Source organism: Moschus berezovskii, chromosome 8 (genome assembly GCF_049115385.1).
Source record: "Moschus berezovskii isolate FMDL1 chromosome 8, NW_MosBer_1.0, whole genome shotgun sequence".
NCBI lineage: Eukaryota > Metazoa > Chordata > Mammalia > Artiodactyla > Moschidae > Moschus > Moschus berezovskii.
The window spans coordinates 34,420,746-34,443,574 of NC_142467.1; positions in this window are offsets into that span (position 1 = coordinate 34,420,746).

Consider the following 22,829-nt stretch of genomic DNA (forward strand, 5'->3'; position numbering starts at 1 on the left):
TCAAGATTTGAAATAGCTCAACTGGAATTCCATCACCTCCACTAGCTTTGTTAGTAGTGATGCTTTCTAAGGCCCACTTGACTTAACATTCCAAGATGTCTGGCTCTAGGTCAGTGATCACATTATCGTGACTATCTTGGTTGTGAAGATCTTTTTTGTACAGTTCTTCTGTGTATTCTTGCCACTTCTTAATATCTTCTGCTTCTGTTAGGTCCATACCATTTCTGTCTTTTATCGAGCCCATCTTTGCATGAAATGTTTCCTTGGAATCTCTAATTTTCTTGAAGAGATCTCTTGTCTTTCCCATTCTGTTGTTTTCCTCTATTTCTTTGCATTGATCACTGAGGAAGGCTTTCTTATCTCTCCTTGCTATTCTTTGGAACTCTGCATTCAGATGCTTATATCATTCCTTTTCTCCTTACCTGATCTGCCTCTTGAGAAACATGTATGCATGTCAGGAAGCAACAGTCAGAACTGGACATGGAACAACAGACTGATTCCAAGTAGGAAAAGGAGTACGTCAAGGCTGTATATTGTCACCTTGCTTATTTAACTTGTATGCAGAGTACATCATGAGAAACGCTGGGCTTGAAGAAGCACAAGCTGGAATCAAGATTGCTGGGAGAAATATCAATAACCTCAGATATGCAGATGACACTACCCTTATGGCAGAAAGTGAAGAGGAACTCAAAAGCCTCTTGATGAAAGTGAAAGAGGAGAGTGAAAAGGTTGGCTTGAAGCTCAACATTCAGAAAACAAAGATCATGGCATCTGGTCCCATCACTTCATGGGAAATAGATGGAAAAACAGTGGAAACAGTGTCAGACTTTATTTTTTTGGGCTCCAAAATCACTGCAGATGCTGATTGCAGCCATGAAATTAAAAGACGCTTACTCCTTGGAAGGAAAGTTATGACCAACCTTGATAGTATATTAAAAAGCAGAGACATAACTTTGCCAACCAAGGTCCATCTAGTCAAGGCTATGGTTTCTCCCGTGGTCATGTATGGATGTGAGAGTTGGACTGTGAAGAAAGCTGATCGCCGAAGAATTGATGCTTTTGAACTGTGGTGTTGGAGGAGACTCTTGATAGTCCCTTGTACCGCAAGGAGATCCAACCAGTCCATTCTAAGGGAGATCGATCCTGGGTGTTCATTGGAAGGACTAATGCTAAAGCTGAAACTGCAATACTTTGGCCACCTCATGCGACGAGTTGACTCACTGGAAAAGACTGATGCTGGGAAAGGTTGGGGGCGGGAGGAGAAGGGGATGACCGAGAATGAGATGGCTAGATGGCATCACCGACTCTGTGGACATGAGTTTGAGTGAACTCCGGGAGTTGGTGATGGACAGGCAGGCCTGGCGTGCTGTGATTCATGGGGTCGCGGAGAGTAGGACACGACTGAGTGACTGAACTGAACAACTTTCATAAGCTTTGAATGATAGTAATCGGGCTCTTAGATATTGAATTCTGAGATCTGTATGATGAGAAATAAAGTGCTACACAACTGCAAAGCCTTACAGTATCTCAGGGAGATGCCTGTGCTATAATTCAAAACGAATGTTATATTTTCATACCTGATAAATCCTTTAATGTAACATATGTGATGAACCACATGAAAAATCAAATTTCTGCTTTAAGTGACCCATTTCCTAGTCTTCATGATATTAAAACACACACACAAATAAAACCGTTTTGGTGTAGGAGGCTCATGGCTAAAGTATTTACTTTTAATTCCATTAATATTGTTAACTATACCATTTATGGCAACCCACTCCAGTATTCTTGCCTGGAGAATCCCAGGGACTGGGGAGGCTGGTGGGCTGCCATTTATGGGGTCACACAGAGTCGGACACGACTGACGTGACTTAGCAGCAGCAGCAGCATACCATTTGTATTTGCTTGTTCAACAAGATTGTTATTTCTTATATTACCAAGTGTATGACTGAGCCTCCAAAGAAAATAATGATGACTAGACTTGAAGCAGTTGATCAAATGTATAGCTCAATATATGATCAATGTTTATAATAGTGTAACTCTGGATATGGGAAGATGGAAACACAGGGGAACACTTTCCTGGACGATAACCAGAAGACAGGTGTCCAGAGATCTTTGATCATTAACACCTAGTCCAATAATAGCACATTGAATGGCCTATCAACAAAAACCTTCTTCAGAACTGGGAACGAGCCTTCCCAGCAACACAGTACAAAATGGTCCTGAAATGTCCCGCAAAGTATGGTTGGATTTATGACCAAAAGGGGGTTGTGTCAACTACAAATTGGCACTTACCAAGAGCATTACCAACGACTGAACAACAAAGACATTTGCCATCTGCACCTATGGAGCTTGAACCCCATGGTGCTATAGCTGTTGACCTTCAACAACTCCTGAGGGAGTTCGGGGCGGGATGAGGCACTCTATGCTCCAGGGAATCTGGTGGGACAGGTTTTTAGATAGTTGGATATTTTTAGGATCAGATTTTATGATCTCAATCCTTGCATCTCTTCATATCTAGAGAAGCGCCAAATCCCTTCATGGTGACATCAGATCCTCATGACTAACAACAACAACACAAAAAAAACCTTTTGTAAAATGAGTATTTCATGGTATGGAACTCCCCCTTCACCAAAACCTTATATATTGACCTTCCCCCACTGCCGCTTTGGAGCAGTCTCTCAGAGCTATCTGAGATGCTGCCTTCCAGGCTGCAGTCCTCATTTTGCCCCAAATAAAACTTAACTCACAACTCTCGAGTTGTAAATGATTTTTAGTGAACAGTATTCAGGACTGATTTCCTTTAGGATTGACTGGTTTGTTCTCATATACATGTTACTAAATTTAGTTTTGATTTCCTTCTGTTAATCTGTCTCATGCCAGTTGAATTATTAAACCAGGCAGAAGAACCTGAAGGGGGAGAAGAGAATGTCTTCCTCTAATTTTTTTCTCCTCTGTATGTCAGCTTTCTTTTCTCTTCTGTTCTATATTCTTTCACCTTATGCCGACTAGATGTTTGTTCTCCTGAAGGTTTGTTCTTGGCTCTCAGAACTCTTTATCTGAATGGTTTTAACTCACCTATTTACCCTGACAAATTCCAAACTACCTGACAACCCTGAAATCTCTTATGCTCCCCACCTAGTGTTCAGGCTGCTCACAGTGCTGTCTTAAAATTCACTTAGTCCCAAAATTTAATTGTTTCCCTTGAATCTTATTAGTCTTCTTCTCCATTGCATTAGTGCTAATTTTTATTACTATTTCTTTGGCTTTCTAACCTAGCAACACTGATATAACCATTTTTCTGCCTTGTACTAGCCAGTAGTATGGCTTCACAGATAAGATGAACTCTGAGCAGAGATGAGTAAATAAGGGAGGAAGTAATACCTGTATCTATGGGAAAGTGTTTTAGCCAGAGAGTGAGAGAGGAGGAAGAACAAAGGGTCACAAGCACTAGGGTGTCTTAGGAACGCCAAGGAGGTCAGTGTGAGCAGTCAGAAGCAGTGAGAGAGAAAAATGTTAGAAGAAAGGACCGGCAGTCCACAGAAAACTTCCAGTCTTACAGACCTATTCATTTTCTGCCTGAGCCTGAAAAGCAGAATGGCTGCAAATGGGCCTATATTTGCATAATCATTTTCCTTTGTGCCTTTCTTCCTGGGTGACCTAGAATGCCATTGTGTAAAAAAAAGAAAAAAAAAAAAAGCCAATACTAAGCTTCCCTGGTAGCTCAGCTGGAAAAGAATCCTCCTGCAATACAGGAGACCCTGGTTCAACTCCTGGGTTGGGAAGATCCCCTGGAGAAGGGATAGTCTACCCAGGCCAGGATTCTTTGCTTCCCTGGTGGCTCAGATGGCAAAGAATCTGCCTGCAGATCTGGGAGATCTGGGTTTGATTCCTGCTTTGAGAAGATCCCCTGGAGGAGGGTATGGCAACTCACTCCAGTATTCTTGCCGGAAGAATCCCCATGAACAGAGGAGCCTGGCAGGGTCACAAAGAGTCAGACCTGAGTGAGCAACTAATAGTACAGCACACACAACACAGTAAACAGCAATGAAGGTTATTGGGATTTTTGTTTGCTTTTTCCCATTCTTCAGGTACAAACAAAATGTTGAATTGTGAACTTTCGAAGTTGAGTGTAGTGTTGTTAACAACGTATGTCATGATCTATGTGGAATATTAACAGACAAGGAAAAAATTACAGTGTTTGAATTTCTTCCAATTTCTCCTACAGTAGTTTCAAATAGATGACAGGGACAACTTGGGAGGATGATAGTGGAAGGAAGTTATAAATCTATTTTTGTAGAATATCCTGAAATACCCTTAAATGCTCTCTCTGGATTGCCTCAACGTAACTTTGCCAGAGATCAGGAATTTCTTTCACACCATACCTATAAGCTGGTAACTCCTTTCCTGGAAGGAAAACTGAAAATTTCTCCAGGAAGCTCATAAAATCAGCTGGTTTCTAACACTAGGCTAGTTGACACCAAAAGTAATTTGTCCCCTCACTAACAAGTCCCTCTTATGCATGCCCTAATAAAAGAGAAAACAATAGGAAGTCTGATTTCCTTTTCTGGAATATACCTTGAGGAGGCCTGCCAAGAACAGCACTGCTGTCCTTTCATGAGTCTCTTTGCAGAGGATAAGACACTGGGGGCAAAGGGCACAATCACTTCTTGCAGACTCCTGATTTGTTGTCTCTCATAAAATTTGCTCCTTATTCTATGTGACACTCTGTTCTGCCATGTGTCAAGCTGAGAAGGAAGCAGTCTCATATAAATATTGAATTTTAATTCACAAAAATCTTTGTAAAATCTCCCTTTTGTTGAGTCAGACTTGATCTTGATATCAATTAGATTTCCATGGAATGAAGAAATGCCAGGAGGATAATTACACTTTCTAACTGTCTCATGCGATGAGTTGACTCACTGGAAAAGACTCTGATGCTAGGAAAGGTTGGGGGCGGGAGGAGAAGGGGACGACCGAGAATGAGATGGCTGGATGGCATCACCGACTCTGTGGACATGAGTTTGAGTGAACTCTGGGAGTTGGTGATGGACAGGGAGGCCTGGCGTGCTGTGATTCATGGGGTCGCAGAGAGTCGGACACGACTGAGTGACTGAACTGAACTGAACTGAAATGATACAGGTAGAGACTGTGGCTATAGAAAGCTGGAGGTTTGGGGAAGGATCCTCCCCAGGGACTCATACCATCCTTCATGTAAGCTTTCAAAGTGATATAGGCTTAGCTGAGACTATTACTCTGATTCATCACACAATCACACTTAAGAACTGAAATTGCAAATAAATCAGAGATATGGTAAATGAGAGATTCCTGAAGGAAAAGGAAATGTCCTTTGATATTTCCAAGGACACTCCCTCTGCTATGTTCTAAGCCACTCCAATTTGACAATGCTTTCTATAGTTAACAATAAAGCAGAGGCCTGCACAAAGCCATCACTGAGAACCCCTTTATCTACATTGTTCAGCTGTCTTCATATGCCTTTCCTTGATGGTTTTGAATAGAAAACATCTCTTGCTATGATAGACCACAATAGTTTCTTATTTTTTAATAGGAAGCAAGTTCTGCCTTTCTGCCTCTGCTACTATACCCTGAATAATTTCATCTCAAAATGTTCTTTGTTGACTATAGAGGCAGTGAGAAATTTCATTTTACTATTTAGTAGCAAAACCTATAGTTCTTTGCCACACTTCTTTCTGTAGTAAGTGTTTTATATCCTCACAATAATGGAATACTTTTCATACCTAAACAATTCACTGTGTAATATATAATACACAAAATGATAGGCTATATATATATATGCTGTATATATATTGATATATACTCTGTGTACATATAGCTTCTACAGGTAAGTTTGTACCCAAGAGTTGCTTACAGTAGAGATAAGGACAGCCTAAAACTTTTAAATTTCTTATTTGCATAATACAATAAAATGATTTTAAAATTGCTAACACCCTGCCCAGGTATGATCAATCACTGCTAACCTGCCTACAACTTAGTAAATTATGAATCTGAAGAGATTACAACTGTCATCTTCATCTCTTGCACTGACAAGAGATTCATATTTCAAATCTGGGCTATCTTTGCATACAATTCATTGTTATATTGTCCTGCCACCTACTAATCATGATTTGGAAAGATGATGAGTCTTCCAAATGCAAACATACATTTTCCTCTTATCACAGCAGCACAGTTCACTTTAGCAGAGTTAAGGTAGCATCAGTATTTCCATTATAAACTCCTGATTTCAAGGGGTTATGTTATGAAAGTTTGAAGTAGGAAAAAATATGTCATATGCAGTGTGCTCTGGAATACTTAATAAAGTAACACTATACTAAAAAATCTTAAGTCTGAAACTGTGTCTTTTAAATACATTTTTGTGACTGAAAACTCAGTAAATTATTTTCATCTTACAAATGATATTGCTTTTCTCATCACAAAACATGAAATTATTTATGAAGGGTAGTTTTGGAACAAAATAGATGGCATTGAACAATAAATCAAAGTTAAACATTATATCTTTCTACATCATGTGGGTCAAGATTTGATCCAAATATAACCAATCAAAGGACTGTGTCCTCCAACCAAAGCAGATGTCCTGGAATCCAGGACAAGCGATCCAGCCCATGATCTATGCTGGCCGATGAGAATGAAGTCCAATAATTCGGGGACGAGTCTAGAAAGGTGTCCAGATCTTTACCGTGAGACATGAACCTCAGAGAAATTGATGTTGGAGCTCCTGTAGGCATCTTTACATCCAAAGAGAGACTGGAACTGGCAGATGCGACAGTGTGCAGCTCTAGGTTTAGGCCAGCACAAAGTGAGGCAGATTCCGGAGAAAGCTTAGTCCTAATGGCATCATTTGAGTCCCCAAAGTCATCATTTCTAACTGCAACTCTACATATGAATGTTTTAGTTACATGACCTGATAAACTCAATCTGTTCTCCCCCTTTCCCTCTCTCCCTCCCTCCCACCCTCCTTTCTTAACCCATAAAGTTAGTTTTATTTTTTCTGTGACCTAAAGATAAATGTCTCTTAATTGATACAGCATCCTAATCCATCTCTTCCATCTGGGCTGTAGGCTCTTTAGTCATCTGGGATTTTCTTACCTGACTCATCTTCCTAGGAGCATGTTTAATCATGTCATTCTCTGTTTAAAAAAAAAAGAGTAAGGAAAAAATACACCACCTCCAACAAAGCCCACTGCATCAAGTCTAAAGCCAGATTTTAAAGCCTTCCTTTTTGCCTCACAAAATAATGCAAGCTTATTCCAAGCAATCTGTATACATGTTCCATTTTAAAAAGTACTTCTTTTCTTCTTGCTTTGTTAAACTGCATGTTTCTGTTCATATTTCCTATTCCTGGAATGACTTATATTATCCTCTTCACATACAGAATCTTCTTAAATTTTAAGGACCTATATTCTTCTAAGCCTTTCTCAAATACTACATTTCAATGATCTTCAGCTCCTTCTAATTTCGACTGTCTGTGTATGGTATATATCTTTGCACTAAATATTTCCTTACATTTCTAGAAAATGCTTTTCCTGAATCCAGTGACCATGTTTTAATAATTAATTTAAATGCCTATATTAGGTAGGACTCTTTTACTTTAGGTAATAGGATTCACCTTAAACAAGAGAGGAAACCATTTTATAAGGGTTATAAGATGTTTCAAGGAAGCCAGGGAAGGTAATTCAAGGCTAAGAAAGCTGTACAAACAAACTTTTTTACTTCTTCAACAATCTGCTATCCCAAGTACACGTCACTTTGCTAAATCTTCACAGGTAATAATTTCTTTGTCCAAAAATGATAGGGTTGTTTTGGCCACTTCGAGGGTTCCATTCCTATGAGATTTCCAGGCATTGAATTAAATTGTCTTTTCTTTTTTTCTCTCTCCTGTTAATCTATCTTGTATCAATTTATTTAATTATATCATCCAAAAGAACTCGTAAGAGATGGGGGAAATCCCCCCTTCCATAACAGAGGCTATAACCTAAGATGGGAGGTGTGGAGCCTAATGAAATGTTCGGCTTCCTATTCCAAGCAGACCAAGAGAAATGATCACACCTCTCAGACAAGTGGCAGAAGACTGAAATGGATTGATGCTGCAATGATCTGATGATCAAGTAGCACATGCGTAGAGAGAGCAGAAGGAATAAGAGCTCATGGAACTAAGACTACACTCAGAGTTCCAAATCCTCCTGTACAGATTTGGAAGGAGTTAGAAAAACAAATGGATAAAATTTATAGTGTTAATGTAATTCATACTAACTTGCTGTCTAAGTACAGGAAGAAGAAAATCAAAGAAAAAGAAGAGGAGGAAGACGAGGAGAAAAGGAGGAATAAGAAGAAATTCGATTGCCTTGCATATGAAAACATGAGCCCTGTTCTCTTCCCACATCCAAGGGATACCCTAGTTCATTGGTTCTCATACTATGACCCATAAACCCACATGTGTCTGCTAATGACTAGCAGGTGCAGTGATGTGGAGATGAAGAACAAATCTAGCTTTAAAAGTAAAAATGCCATGCTGATAATGCATAAATGATACTAAGGTTTTTAAAGAATAATGTATGAGAGGACACAGAAACCCAGTGTCTTCAGTTCAGTTCAGTTTATTTCAGTCACTCAGTTGTGTCCAACTCTATGCAACAACATAGACTGCAGCACCCAAGGCCTCCCTGTCCATCACCAACTCCCTGAGCTTGCTCAAACTCATGTCCATCCAGTCACTGATGTCATCCAAACATCTCATGCTCTGACGTCCCCTTCTCCTCCTACCTTCAATCTTTCCCAGCATCAGGGTCTTTTCCAATGAGTCAGTTCTTTGCAGCAGGTGGCTAAAGTACTGGAGTTTCAACTTCAGCATCAGTCCTTCCAATGAATATTCTGGACTCATTTCCTTTAAAATTGACCAGTTGGATCTCCTTGCTATCCAAGGGGCTCTCAAGAGTCTTTTCCAATGCCACAGTTCAAAAGCATCAATTCTTCAGTGTTCAGCTTTCTTTATGGTCCAACTCTCACATCCATACATGACTACTGGAAAAATCATAGCTTTGACTAGATGGACTTTTGTTGGCAAAGTAATGTCTCTGTATTTTAATATGCTGACTAAGTATGTCATAGCTTTTCTTCCAAGGAGCAAGCATCTTCTAATTTCATGGCTGCATTCACCAGCTGCAGTGATTTTGGAGCCCCCAAAAAATAAAGTGTCAAACTGTTTCCATTGCTTCCCTGTCTATTTGCCATGAAGTGATGTGACTGGATGCCATGATTTTAGTTTTCTGAAAGATGAGTTAGCTTGGTGTCTTAGCTTGGTCTATATAAACAAAAATACCATGGTCTGGGTGGTTTAAATAATAGATATTTACTATTTACAATTCTAAAGGCTGATAAGTCCAAAATCAGGGTGCCACAATGGTTGAGCTTTCTTCTTGGCCTTCTGTTGACTGTCTTCTTTATGTATTCTAATAGAGCATAGAGAGCTCCTTCTCTTCTTAAAAGGGCATTTATGAAGACATTCTAGGAATCAGTGAAGTAAAATGAACTGGAATGGGTGAATTTAACTCAGGTGACCATTATATCTACTACTGTGGGCAGGAATCCCTTAGAAGAAATTGAGTAGCCATCATGGTCAACAAAAGAGTCCGAAATGCAGTACTTGGATGCAATCTTAAAACGATAGTATGATCTCTGTTCGTTTCCAAGGCAAACCATTCAATATTACAGTAATCCAAGCCTATGCTCCAACCAGTAATGCTGAAGAAGCTGAGGTTGAACAGTTCTATGAAGACCTACAAAAACTTTTAGAACTAACACCCAAAAAAAGATGCCCTTTTCATTATAGGGGACTGGAATGCAAAAGTAGGAAGTCAAGAAACACCTGGAGTAACAGGCAAATTTGGCCTTGGAGCAAGGAATGAAGCAGGGCAAAGGCTAATAGAGTTTTGCCAAGAGAATGCATGGTCATAGCAAACACCCTCTTCCAACAACACAAGAGAAGACTCTACATTTGGACATCACCAGATGGTCAACACTGAAATCAAATTGATTATATTCTTTGCAGCCAAAGATGGAGAAACTCTATACAGTTAGCAGAAACAAGACCAGGAGCTGACTGTGGCTCAGGTCATGAACTCATTATTGCCAAATTCAGACTTAAATTGAAGAAAGTAGGGAAAACCACTAGACCATTCAGATATAACCTCAATCAAATCCCTTATGATTATACAGTGGAAGTAAGAAATAGATTTAAGGGACTAGATCTGATAGAGTGCCTGATGAACTCTGGACGGAGGTTCATGACATTGTACAGGAGACAGGGACCAAGACCATCCCCATGGAACAGAAATGCAAAACAGCAAAATGGCTGTCTGAGGAGGCCTTACAAATAGCTGTGAAAAGAAGAGAGGCAAAAAGCAAAGGAGAAAAGGAAAGATATAAGCATCTGAATGCAGAGTTCCAAAGAATAGCAAGGAGAGATTAGAAAGCCTTCCTCAGTGATCAATGCAAGAAATAGAGGAAAACAACAGAATAGGAAAAATAAGAGATCTCTTCAAGAAAATTAGAGATATCAAGGGAACATTTCATGCAAAGATGGGCTCAATAAAGGACAGAAATGGTATGGACCTAACAGAAGTAAAGATATTAAGTAGAGGTGGCAAGAATACACAGAAGTACTGTACAAAAAAGATCTTCACGACCAAGATAATCATGATGGCGTGATCACTAACCTGGAGCCAGACATCTTGGAATGTGAAATCAAGTGGGCCTTAGAGAGCATCACAATGAACAAAGCTAGTGGAGGTGATGGAATTTCAGTTGAGCTATTTCAAATCCTGCAAGATGATGCTGTGAAAGTGCTGCACGCTATATGCCAGCAAATTTGGAAAACTCAACAGTGGCCACAGGACTGGAAAAAGTCAGTCTTCATTCCAATCCCAAAGAAAGGCAATGCCAAAGAATGCTCAAACTACCGCACAATTGCATTCATCTCACACGCTAGTAAAGTCATGCTCAAAATTCTCCAAGCCAAGCTTCAGCAATATGTGAACTGTGAACTTCCAGATGTGCAAGCAGGTTTTAGAAAAGGCAGAGGAACCAGAGATCAAATTGCCAACATCCGCTGGATCATGGAGAAATAAGAGAGTTCCAGAAAGACACCTATTTCTGCTTCATTTACTATGCCAAAGCCATTGACTGTGTGGATCACAATAAACTGTGGAACATTCTGAAAGAAATGGGAATCCCAGACCATCTGACCTGCCTCTTGAGAAACCTATATGCAGGTCAGGAAGCAACAGTTAGAACTGAACGTGGAACAATATACTGGTTCCAAATAGGAAAAGGAGTGAGTCAAGGTTGTATATTGTCACTTTGCTTATTTAACTTCTATGCAGAGTACATCATGAGGAACGATGGGCTGGAAGAAGCACAAGTTGGAATCAAGATTGCTGGGAGAAATATCAATAACCTCAGATATGCAGATGACACCACCCTTATGGCAGAAAGTGAAGAGGAACTAAAAAGCCTCTTGATGAAAGTGAAAGAGGAGAGTGAAAGCTTGAAACTCAACATTCAGAAAACAAAGATCATGGCATCTGTTTCCATCACTTCATGGGAAATAGATGGGGAAACAGTGTCAGAGTTTATTTTTGGGCTTCAAAATCACTGCAGATGCTGATTGCAGACATGAAATTAAAAGACACTTACTCCTTGGAAGGAAAGTTATGACCAACCTAGATAGCATATTAAAAAGCAGAGACATTGCTTAGCCAACCAAAGTCTGTCAAGGTTATTATTTTCACGTGGTCATGTATGGATGTGAGAGTTGGACTGTGAAGAAAGCTGATCGCCAAAGAACTGATGCTTTTGAACTGTGGTGCTGGAGAAAACTCTTGAGAGTCCCTTGGACTGCAAGGAGATCCAAGCAGTCCATTCTAAAGGAGATCAATCCTGGGTGTTCATTGGAAGGACTGATGCTAATGCTGAAACTCCAATACTTTGGCCACCTCACTCGAAAAGTTTAATCAATGGAAAAGACTCTGATGCTGGGAGGGATTGGGGGCAGGAGGAGACGGGAAGACAGAGAATGAGATGGCTGGATGGCATCACCGACTCAATGGACATGAGTTTGAGTGAATTCCGGGAGTTGGTGTTGGACAGGGAGGCCTGGCGTGTTGTGATTCATGGGGTAGCAAAGAATTGGACACGACTGAGCAATTGTACTGAACTTAACTGAAATGTTGAAACCCATCAGGATGCCTTCACTCTCATGATCTCATCTAAACCTAGTTATCTGCCAAAGGCTCCACCTCCTAAAGCCACCATATGCTAGGGATTCAACATATGAATTTGGAGGAGACACAAACATTCAGTTTATAACATTCAGACTTTTTCTGTGAATTCATAATGCAGAATCTAAAATTTTAGTTATTTAAATTAATTTTTAATGTAAATAAATATCTATCATTACATATTTGAAAGTAAAAAAATGAAGAAGAAAATAATCTTTAATAGTCATGTATTTGACTATTGAAAATATTCTAGTGAATATTTTTTTCTCCAGTTTTAAATATATGTGTGGAATTTAAACAAATTCATGTTTAAACACTCAAATATTAAATTCATGTTTAAATATTTAAACATTCATATGTCTGGAGTTTAAATTCTATATGTATGGAATTTAAACAAAATAATGGTCACATGAAATATAATCTTCCTTTTTACTTAAAATAAACATGTTACATGTTTTTAAATGTTGCTTAAATTTTATTTTAATAACTGTAACTTATATCTTCCATATATTCTACATATAACTTTTCTGTTTTGCTAACATAAAATTACTTTGTTTCTAATATGATAAATATATTTTTCATACTTATGTATTCCTATCTCTATATATTTATTGATAGTAAATTTCATACATAGGCATTTTAAGTATCTTCATTAATATTGCAAAATTTATGTCAGAAATGTTACAACTATTTCAGATATTGTTCAGGATTTAGTGCTTTCATCAGTTCAGTTCAGTTCAGTTGCTCAGTCGTGTCCGACTCTTTGTGACCCCATGAACCACAGCACACCAGGCCTCCCTGTCCATCACCAACTCCCGGAGTTCACTCAAACTCATGTTCATTGAGTCAGTGGTGCCATCCAGCCATCTCTTCTCTGTCGTCCCCTTCTCCTCCCGCCCCCAATCCCTCCCAGCATCAGAGTCTTTTCCAGTGAGTCAACTCATTGCATGAGGTGGCCAGAGTACTGGAGTTTCAGCTTTAGCATCAGTCCTTCCAATGTACACCCAGGATTGATCTCCTTTAGAATGGACTGGTTGGATCTCCTTGCTTTCATACTGATCCTTTAAAAACACTAATTCTGTTTCAATGCCATTCTCCCAATATGTTGTCATATGTGAAATGAATCACCAGTTTAGGGTCGATGCATGTTACAGGATGCTCGGGGCTGGTGTGCGGGGATGACCCAGAGGGAGGATAAAGGGAGGAGGGAGATGGGAGAGGGGTTCAGGAAGGGGAACTCATGTACACCCGGGGTGGATTCATGTCAATGTATGGCAAAACCAACCAATATAATATTGTAAAATAATTAGCCTCCAATAAAAAAAAAATAAAAATAAAAAAATAAAAACACCAATTCTTATTTTATTTTGTTACTTGCCAATTGTACTGAAATTCTTTCTACTATATTTTAACAAAGTCATAATTGTTTTAGATATTTATGGCAGCATATTTACTGGTTACAAAACCTAACTCCAAATATAAAATTAAGGACACATTTAGACACCATTTTACAAAAAGTGTTTTAGTCTACTTTAAAATATTGCTTGAGAAACAGAAATAATCTTTTAGAAAACTTTTCTGAGAGCAAAAGTATAGCAACAAATGTATTTCCTTTAGCTACAAACTAGAAAAATATTAATTCAAATCTGAATTAACATCAAGAGCACAAGCTAATGCATTTATAGGTTTTCACCTGAATTTTATTTTACATTTAGAAAAAAATTTATAAAATATGACTTTCATTGTAGCAGGCTACATTTTAGTTTCAGTGTGAGTATATTTCAAGGAAGCATCATTATATATTGAAAACTCCTACTACTAAGAAACCTGATATCTTATGTTTCTACTATCCCATTGCAATCCTTCCTAAAATATTTGAGTTCCTATTGGAGACTACTCAAGGGAGGGAATCTTTTCTAACAATTCAGCTTAACTGTTAGATTAAAATATTGACTTTCAAAAATAATTCTTAAAAGTAAATTTATTTATTTATTTTCAATAATCATAAATCAAGGAATTTTAGAACCAGAAATGGCATTAAGGGTTATCTAGTCGAGGACGCCTCAAAAGATTTCTCTCTCTCCCTCTCTCTCTCAGTCAGTATAACCATTTATTCAAATGTAGTCTTATAAGGAATCCCAATACATACAAAGTTAATAGCAGAGGCAATCTGGGGTAAATAGTTGATGAGTCCCTCACTCCAGCTTCTGAGGCTGAGCAGGAATTGTATTGCTCCATAGGGTGCTTCTGTGCCTATTTGAAAACTATAGCCTTCAAGACTATTCTATTAGTTGGACACTCATTTAACATACTAATTTTGTCATAAAATCACTTATTATTATACTTTGCCAATATGTTCTCAGCATGCATGGTAATTATGATGTATAGTGACACTGTTGTGCACAATTGAGCCTGCACATGTGATCAGCGGACCCTGATGTGAACACTGCAGTTCTAGACAGCACAGTAGTCTAAACAGATCTGGTCAAACTCCTTTGTTTGTCAAATGGAGATGACCCAGTTCGACTGAGCCAAGAGTCCCTTACTAGACAGACCTGTACTTAGAAAGTACATATTCTGCTTTTTTTTTTCTCTCTCCATAGTATCCCTAGAGCTTTGCATGGAATAAAACAACTGAAAGGAAATATAGAGATAACCTTTAACAAAATTAAATTTCATATTGTGATTAATTGCTATCAAAATCAAAGGTGATGAGGAACAAGGATTTCTTTGGCCTAAAAAGGATTAAAAATGTAGATGAAGAAGTAGTTGGCCTGCTGGAAAGGAAATAGAAAATGTACAAACTCTGTTGAAATAAAGGCAGTGCATTTCAAGAGGATAGGAAGAGAATCCCTATAAAAAGCATGATTATGGAGTCATAGCCTACAAATAAGTGGACAGGATGATGGAAATTTGTCAGAGGCAATAGTATCTAGATGTAAGGTTATTCTGCTTTCCAGGAACAGGATAAATAAAAGTAGCTATAAGTAAAGACATCAGTTCAGTTCAGTCGCACAGTCGTGTCCGACTCTCCGCGACCCCATGAATCACAGCACGCCAGGCCTCCCTGTCCATCACCAACTCCCGGAGTACACTAAAACTCATGTCCACAGAGTCGGTGATGCCATCCAGCCATCTCATTCTCCGTCGTCCCCTTCTCCTCCCGCCCCCAACCTTTCCCAGCATCAGAGTCTTTTCCAGTGAGTCAACTCGTCGCATGAGGTGGCCAAAGTATTGGAGTTTCAGCTTTAGCATCAGTCCCTCCAATGAACATCCAGGATTGATCTCCTTTAGAATGGACTGGTTGGATCTCCTTGCAGTATAAGGGACTCTCAAGAGTCTTCTCCAACACCACAGTTCAAAAGCATCGATTCTTCGGCGATCAGCTTTCTTCACAGTCCAACTCTCACATCCATACATGACCACGGGAAAAACCATTGCCTTGACTAGACGGACCTTGGTCGGCAAAGTAATGTCTCTGCTTTTTAATATACTATCAAGGTTGGTCATAACTTTCCTTCCAAGGAGCAAGCGTCTTTTAATTTCATGGCTGCAATCAGCATCTGCAGTGATTTTGGAGCCCAAAAAAACAAAGTCTGACACTGTTTCCACTGTTTTTCCATCTATTTCCCATGAAGTGATGGGACCAGATGCCATGATCTTTGTTTTCTGAATGTTGAGCTTCAAGCCAACCTTTTCACTCTCCTCTTTCACTTTCATCAAGAGGCTTTTGAGTTCCTCTTCCCTTTCTGCCATAAGGGTAGTGTCATCTGCATATCTGAGGTTATTGATATTTCTCCCAGCAATCTTGATTCCAGCTTGTGCTTCTTCCAGCCCAGCGTTCCTCATGATGTACTCTGCATATAAGTTAAATAAGCAAGGTGACAATATACAACCTTGACGTACACCTTTTCCTATTTGGAACCAGTCTGTTGTTCCATGACCGGTTCTAACTGTTGCTTCCTGACCTGCATACAGGTTTCTCAAGAGGCAGGTCAGGTGGTCTGGGATTCCCATCTCTTTCAGAATGTTCCACAGTTTATTGTGATCCACACAGTCAAAGGCTTTGGCATAGTCAATGAAGCAGAAATAGATGTTTTTCTGAAACTCTCTTGCTTTCTCCATGATCCAGCGGATGTTGGCAATTTGATCTCTGGTGCCTCTGCCTTTTCTAAAACCTGCTTGAACATCTGGGAGTTCACGGTTTACATACTGCTGAAGCCTGGCTTGGAGAATTTTGAGCATGACTTTACTAGCGTGTGAGATGAGTGCAATTGTGCGGTAGTTTGAGCATTCTTTGGCATTGCCTTTCTTTGGGATTGGAATGAAGACTGACCTCTTCCAGTCCTGTGGCCACTGCTGAGACATACGAACTATTTAATTAGACTATTTGGTAAAGAGATGAGTGAGACAAAGAAAATAATTCACAAAACATATGGGTGCAATTCCATTTTAGCCAAAAGTTTCATAGTCTTTCCAAGGTTCCAAAATAAATATACCTACATATTATGATGGTCAGTCAGTTCAGTTCACTCACTCCGTCATGTCCACCGCTTTGCAACCTGATGGACTGCAGCATGCGAGGCTTCCCTGTCCATCACCATCTCCTGCAGCTTGCTCGTACTCACGCCCAACAACAACAAGTCAGTAATGCCATCCAACCATCTCATCCTTGGTCATCCCCAGCTCCTTCTGCTTTCAATCTTGCCCAGCATCAGGATCTTTCCCGGTGAGTCAGTTCTTCATAGCAGGTGGCCAAAATATTGGAGCTTCAGCTTCAGCATCAGTCCTTCCAATGAATATTCAAGACTGATTTCCTTTAGGATTGACTGGTTTGATCTCCTTGCTGTTCAAGGAACTCCCAAGAGTCTTCTCCAACACTACAGTTCAAAAGCATCAATTCTTCAGTGTTCAGCTTTCTTTATGGTCCAACTCTCATATTCATACATGACTACTGAAAAAAACTAAAGCTTTGACTAGATGGATTTTGTTGATAAAAAATGTCTCTGCTTTTTAATATGCTATCTAGGTTGTTCAAAACTTTACTTCCAAGGAGCGAGAGTCTTTAAATTTCATGACTGCAGTCACCATCTGCAGTGATTTTGGAGCCCAATAAAATAAAGTCTGTCATTGTTTCCCCATCTATTTGCCATGAAGTTATGGGACCGAATGTCATGATCTTTGTTTTTTGAATGTTGAATTTAAAGACTACTTTTTCACTCTCCTCTTTCACTTTCATCAAGAGGCTCTTTAGTTCCTCTTCACTCTCTGCCATAAGATTGGTGTCATCTGCATATCTGAGGTTATTGATATTTCTCTCAGCAAACTTGATTCCAGCTTGTGATTCATCCATCCTGGCATTGTGCGTGGTGCACTCTGCATATAAGTTAAATAAACAGGGTGACAATATACAGCCTTGATGTACTCCTTTTCTGATTTGTAACCAGTCTGTTGTTCCATGTCCAGTTCTAACTGTTGCTTCCTGACCTGCATACAGGTTTCTCAAGAGGCAGATCAGGTGGTCTGGTATTCCCATCTCTTGAAGAATTTTCCACAGTTTATTGTGATCCACACAGTCAAAGGCCTTGGCATAGTCAATAAAGCAGAAATAGATGTTTTTCTGGAACTCTCTTGCTTTCTCCATGATCCAGTGGGTGTTGGCAATTTGATCTCTGGTTCCTCTACCTTTCCTAAAACCAGCTTGAACATCTGGAAGTTCACAGTTCACATATTGCTGAAGCCTGGCTTGGAGAATTTTGAGCATTACTTTACTAGCATGTGAGATGAGTGCAACTGTGTGGTACTTTGAGCATTCTTTGGCATTGCCTTTCTTTGGGATTGGAATGAAGACTGACCTTTTCCAGTCCCATGGCCACTGCTGAGTTTTCCAAATTTGCTGACATATGGAGTGCAGCACTTTCACAGCATCATCTTTCAGCATTTGAAATAGCTCAACTGGAATTCCATCACCTCCACTAGCTTTGTTCATAGTGATGCTTTCTAAGGCCCACTTGACTTCACATTCCAGGATGTCTGGCTCTAGGTGAGTGATCACACCATCATGATTATCTGGATTATGAAGATCTTTTTTGTACAGTTCTTCTGTGTATTCTTGCTATCTTTTCTTAATATCTTCTGCTTCTGTTAGGTCCATACTATTTCTGTCCTTTATCGAACCCACCTTTGCATGAAATGTTCCCTTGGTATCTCTAATTTTCTCAGGCCAAACTCCATGAAGGGAACACAGCCTTACCCATCAATAGAAAACTGGATTAAAGATTTACTGAGAATGGCCCTACCCATCAGAGGAAGACCCAGATTCTCCCACAGCCAGTCCCTCCCATCAGGAAGCTTCCACAAGACTCTTATCCTATCCATCAGAGGGTAGACAGAATAGAAACCAGAAAACTAACCAAACTGATCACTTGTATCACAACCTTATCTAACTCAATGAAACTATGAACCATGTCGAGTAGGGCCGCCCAAGACGGTTGGGTCATGGTGGAGAATTCTATTAAAATGTGGTACACTGGAGAAGGGAATGGCAAACCACTTCAGTATTCTTGTCTTGAGAACCCCATGAACAGTATGAAAAGGCAAAAAAATATATGACCCTGAAAGATGAGTTCCCAATGTTGGTAGGTGCCCATATGCTACAGGAGAAGGGTGGAGAAATAGCTCCAGAAAGAATGAAGTGGTGAGCCAAAGTGAAAACGCCCAGTTGTTGATGTGACTGGTGATGGAAGTAAAGTCTGATGCTGTAGAGAACAATATTGCATAGGATCCTGGAATGTTAGGTCCGTGAATCTAGGTTAGGTAAATTTCAGTTCAGTTCAGTTCAGTTCAGTCGCTCAGTCGTGTCCGACTCTCCGCGACCCCATGAATCACAGCACGCCAGGCCTCCCTGTCCATCACCAACTCCCGGAGTACACTCAAACTCATGTCCACAGAGTCGGTGATGCCATCCAGCCATCTCATTCTCCGTCGTCCCCTTCTCCTCCCGCCCCCAACCTTTCCCAGCATCAGAGTCTTTTCCAGTGAGTCAACTCGTCGCATGAGGTGGCCAAATTGGAAGTGGTCTAACAGGAGATAGCAAGAGTGAACACTGGCATTTTAGGAATCAGTGAATGAAACGGACCAGGATGGGCGAATTTAATTCAGATAACCATTATATTATGAGGATAATTGACTTAAAAAACTTCAAAGGAATAAAGCACCCCTCAAACAAGAGACATAAACTTTAAGACTATTTGCAGTCATTTTTGCCTTGGAAATAGCACAGAAAGCTATTCTTGAGAAATTTACAAGTATTTAGGGAATAACTAAGAGAGTAATAAGAGCCCAAAAGGGGACAGAGGTCTTCTAAAAAGCAATAGCAGTAAAGGGCTTTGCGCAGAGTGGACATCTGCAGAAGACACAAGAAAGAAAAAACAATTAGCAGCAGATGCAATAAAATGCCTAAAAAAGGAAAGAAACAGAAGGAAAGGAAGAATCTCAGAGATTAAAAAATGGAAAGCTTATAAAATATGGGTAGCACTGTAATAAACAATAACAGTTGGTCTTTGAGGTATATTTGTCTGATTCATGAAATGGAAGGAAGGAAGGGAGGGAGGAAGTGAGGAAGGAAGGGGAAAGAAAAGGAGGTGGACAGGAAAAGAAGGAGGAAAGGAGAGAAAGATGATCAAAATAACAGGCGTAAAGCATGACCTCACTAGAGAACATACATCTACTCCCTCCCTCTGTGAAGAAGGCCTCCTGGCCAAAGTACACTTTAAAATTCAATAGTATATTGGTAATTAGTTGAAATGTTTAATTTAACGGTTTAGTAAATTCAGTTAATAGTTTATCTCAAGTGTGTGATTAAGTTATTCTTGAGGAAATTCTTTTTTTATTACAAATCTCAATTAAGATTTCTTACATGGTATTGGTTCTTTCAATACATCCCAATACAGAAAAAGAAATAAGATGGATCTGTATCTTAATCTGTCTTTGAAAACATGTTGCAGATAGATCAAAGACCTAGACACACAAATAAATTGAGAAAATTGCCAAGAGCAGCAAAATTTACATAGCTGTATATAAAAACTTTTTACATAATCTGAGTAGGAAAGGCAAAATAATATATAAATCCAGGAGCCCTAAGGAAAAGATTGATAACTTTGTTCACTTCGAGTTTTTAAAATTCTGACTCACAAGAAAAATCTTAAAATAAAAGAAATAGTTGAATATTAGAAGGAAAAACATGTAATGTATGATAGAAAAAAAGTAAATTCTTAATACTTACAAAGTTCTACATAATCAGCTTTTTAAAAAGAAAAATCACTGGATGATTAAAATAGATAATTACACAGCTATTAAGTACTTGGTTAATATTTCAGTTCAGTTCAGTAGCTCAGTCGTTAGTAAGCATGGGGAAACAGTGTCAGACTTTATTTTTTTGGGCTCCAAAATCACTGCGGATGATAATTGCAGCCATGAAATTAAAAGACGCTTGCTCCTTGGAAGGAAAGTTATGACCAACCTAGATAGCATATTAAAAAGCAGAGACATTACTTTGCCAACAAAGGTCCGTCTAGTCAAGACTATGGCTTTTTCCGTGGTCATGTATGGATGTGAGAGTTGGACTGTGAAGAAAGCTGATAGCCGAAGAATTGATGCTTTTGAACTGTGGTGCTGGAGAAGACTCTTGAGAGTCCCTTGTACTGCAAGGAGATCCAACCAGTCCATTCTAAAGGAGATCAATCCTGGGTGTTCATTGGAAGGACTGATGCTAAAGCTGAAACTCCAATACTTTGGCCACCTCATGCGAAGAGTTGACTCACTGGAAAAGATTCTGATGCTGAGAGGGATTGGGGGCAGGAGGAGAAGGGGACGACAGAGAATGAGATGGCTGGATGGCATCACTGACTCCATGGGCATGGGTTTGAGTGAACTCCGTGAGTTGGTGATGGATAGGGAGGCCTGGTGTGCTGTGATTCATGGGGTTGCAAAGAGTCGGACACGACTGAGTGACTGAACTGAACTGAACTGTGTAATACAAAGTAAAACTACATTATTATTCCATATTCACTTAGCAAACTGGCAAATTATCAAAGGTTGGATAATACAATTTGTTAGTGAGATTGGAGAAAGAGAAACAGGCACTCTCAAAAACGTTAATATAATTATTAAAATGTATTTACAGTTTACTTAATCTTGCCCTCCTCACAATTCCAACTCTAGGACTTTTTGCTACAGATTATCATGAACTATGAAGGGTCTGACACTGTTTCCACTGTTTTTCCATCTATTTCCCATGAAGTGATGGGACCAGATGCCATGATCTTTGTTTTCTCTATGTTGAGCTTCAAGCCAACCTTTTCACTCTCCTCTTTCACTTTCATCAAGAGGCTTTTGAGTTCCTCTTCACTTTCTGCCATAAGGGTAGTGTCATCTGCATATCTGAGGTTATTGATATTTCTCCCAGCAATCTTGATTCCAGCTTGTGTTTCTTCCAGCCCAGCGTTCCTCATGATGTACTCTGCATATAAGTTAAATAAGCAGGGTACAATACATAGCCTTGACGTACTCCTTTTCCTATTTGGAACCAGTCTGTTGTTCCATGTCCAGTTCTGATTGTTGCTTCCTGACCTGCATACAGGTTTCTCAAGAGGCAGGTCTAGTGGTCTGGGATTCCCATCTCTTTCAGAATTTTCCACAGTTAATTGTGATCCCCACAGTCAAAGGCTTTGGCATAGTCAATGAAGCAGAAGTAGATCTTTTTCAGGAACTCTCTTGCTTTCTCCATGATCCAGCGGATGTTGGCAATTTGATCTCTGGTGCTTCTGCCTTTTCTAAAACCTGCTTGAACATCTGGGAGTTCACGGTTCACATATTGTTGAAGCCTGGCTTGGAGAATTTTGAGCATGACTTTACAGTGGAAAGTGTCAGACTTTATTTTGATGGGCTCCAAAATCACTGCAGATGCTGATTGCAGCCATGAAATTAAAAGACGCTTACTCCTTGGAAGGAAAGTTATGACCAACCTTGATAGTATATTAAAAAGCAGAGACATTACTTTGCCGACAAAGGTCCGTCTAGTCAAGGCTATGGTTTTTCCTGTGGTCATGTATGGATGCGAGAGTTGGACTGTGAAGAAAGCTGATCGCCGAAGAATTGATGCTTTTGAACTGTGGTGTTGGAGAAGACTCTTGAGAGTCCCTTGGACTGCAAGGAGATCTAAACAGTCCATTCTAAAGGCAATCATTCCTGGGCATTCATTGGAAGGACTGATGCTAAGGCTGAAACTGCAATACTTTGGCCACCTCATGCAACGAGTTGACTCACTGGAAAAGACTCTGATGCTGGGAAAGGTTGGGGGCTGGAGGAGAAGGGGACGACCGAGAATGAGATGGCTGGATGGCATCACCGACTCTGTGGACATGAGTTTGAGTGAACTCTGGGATTTGGTGATGGACAGAGAGGCCTGGCGTGCTGTGATTCATGGGGTCATGGAGAGTTGGACACCACTGAATGACT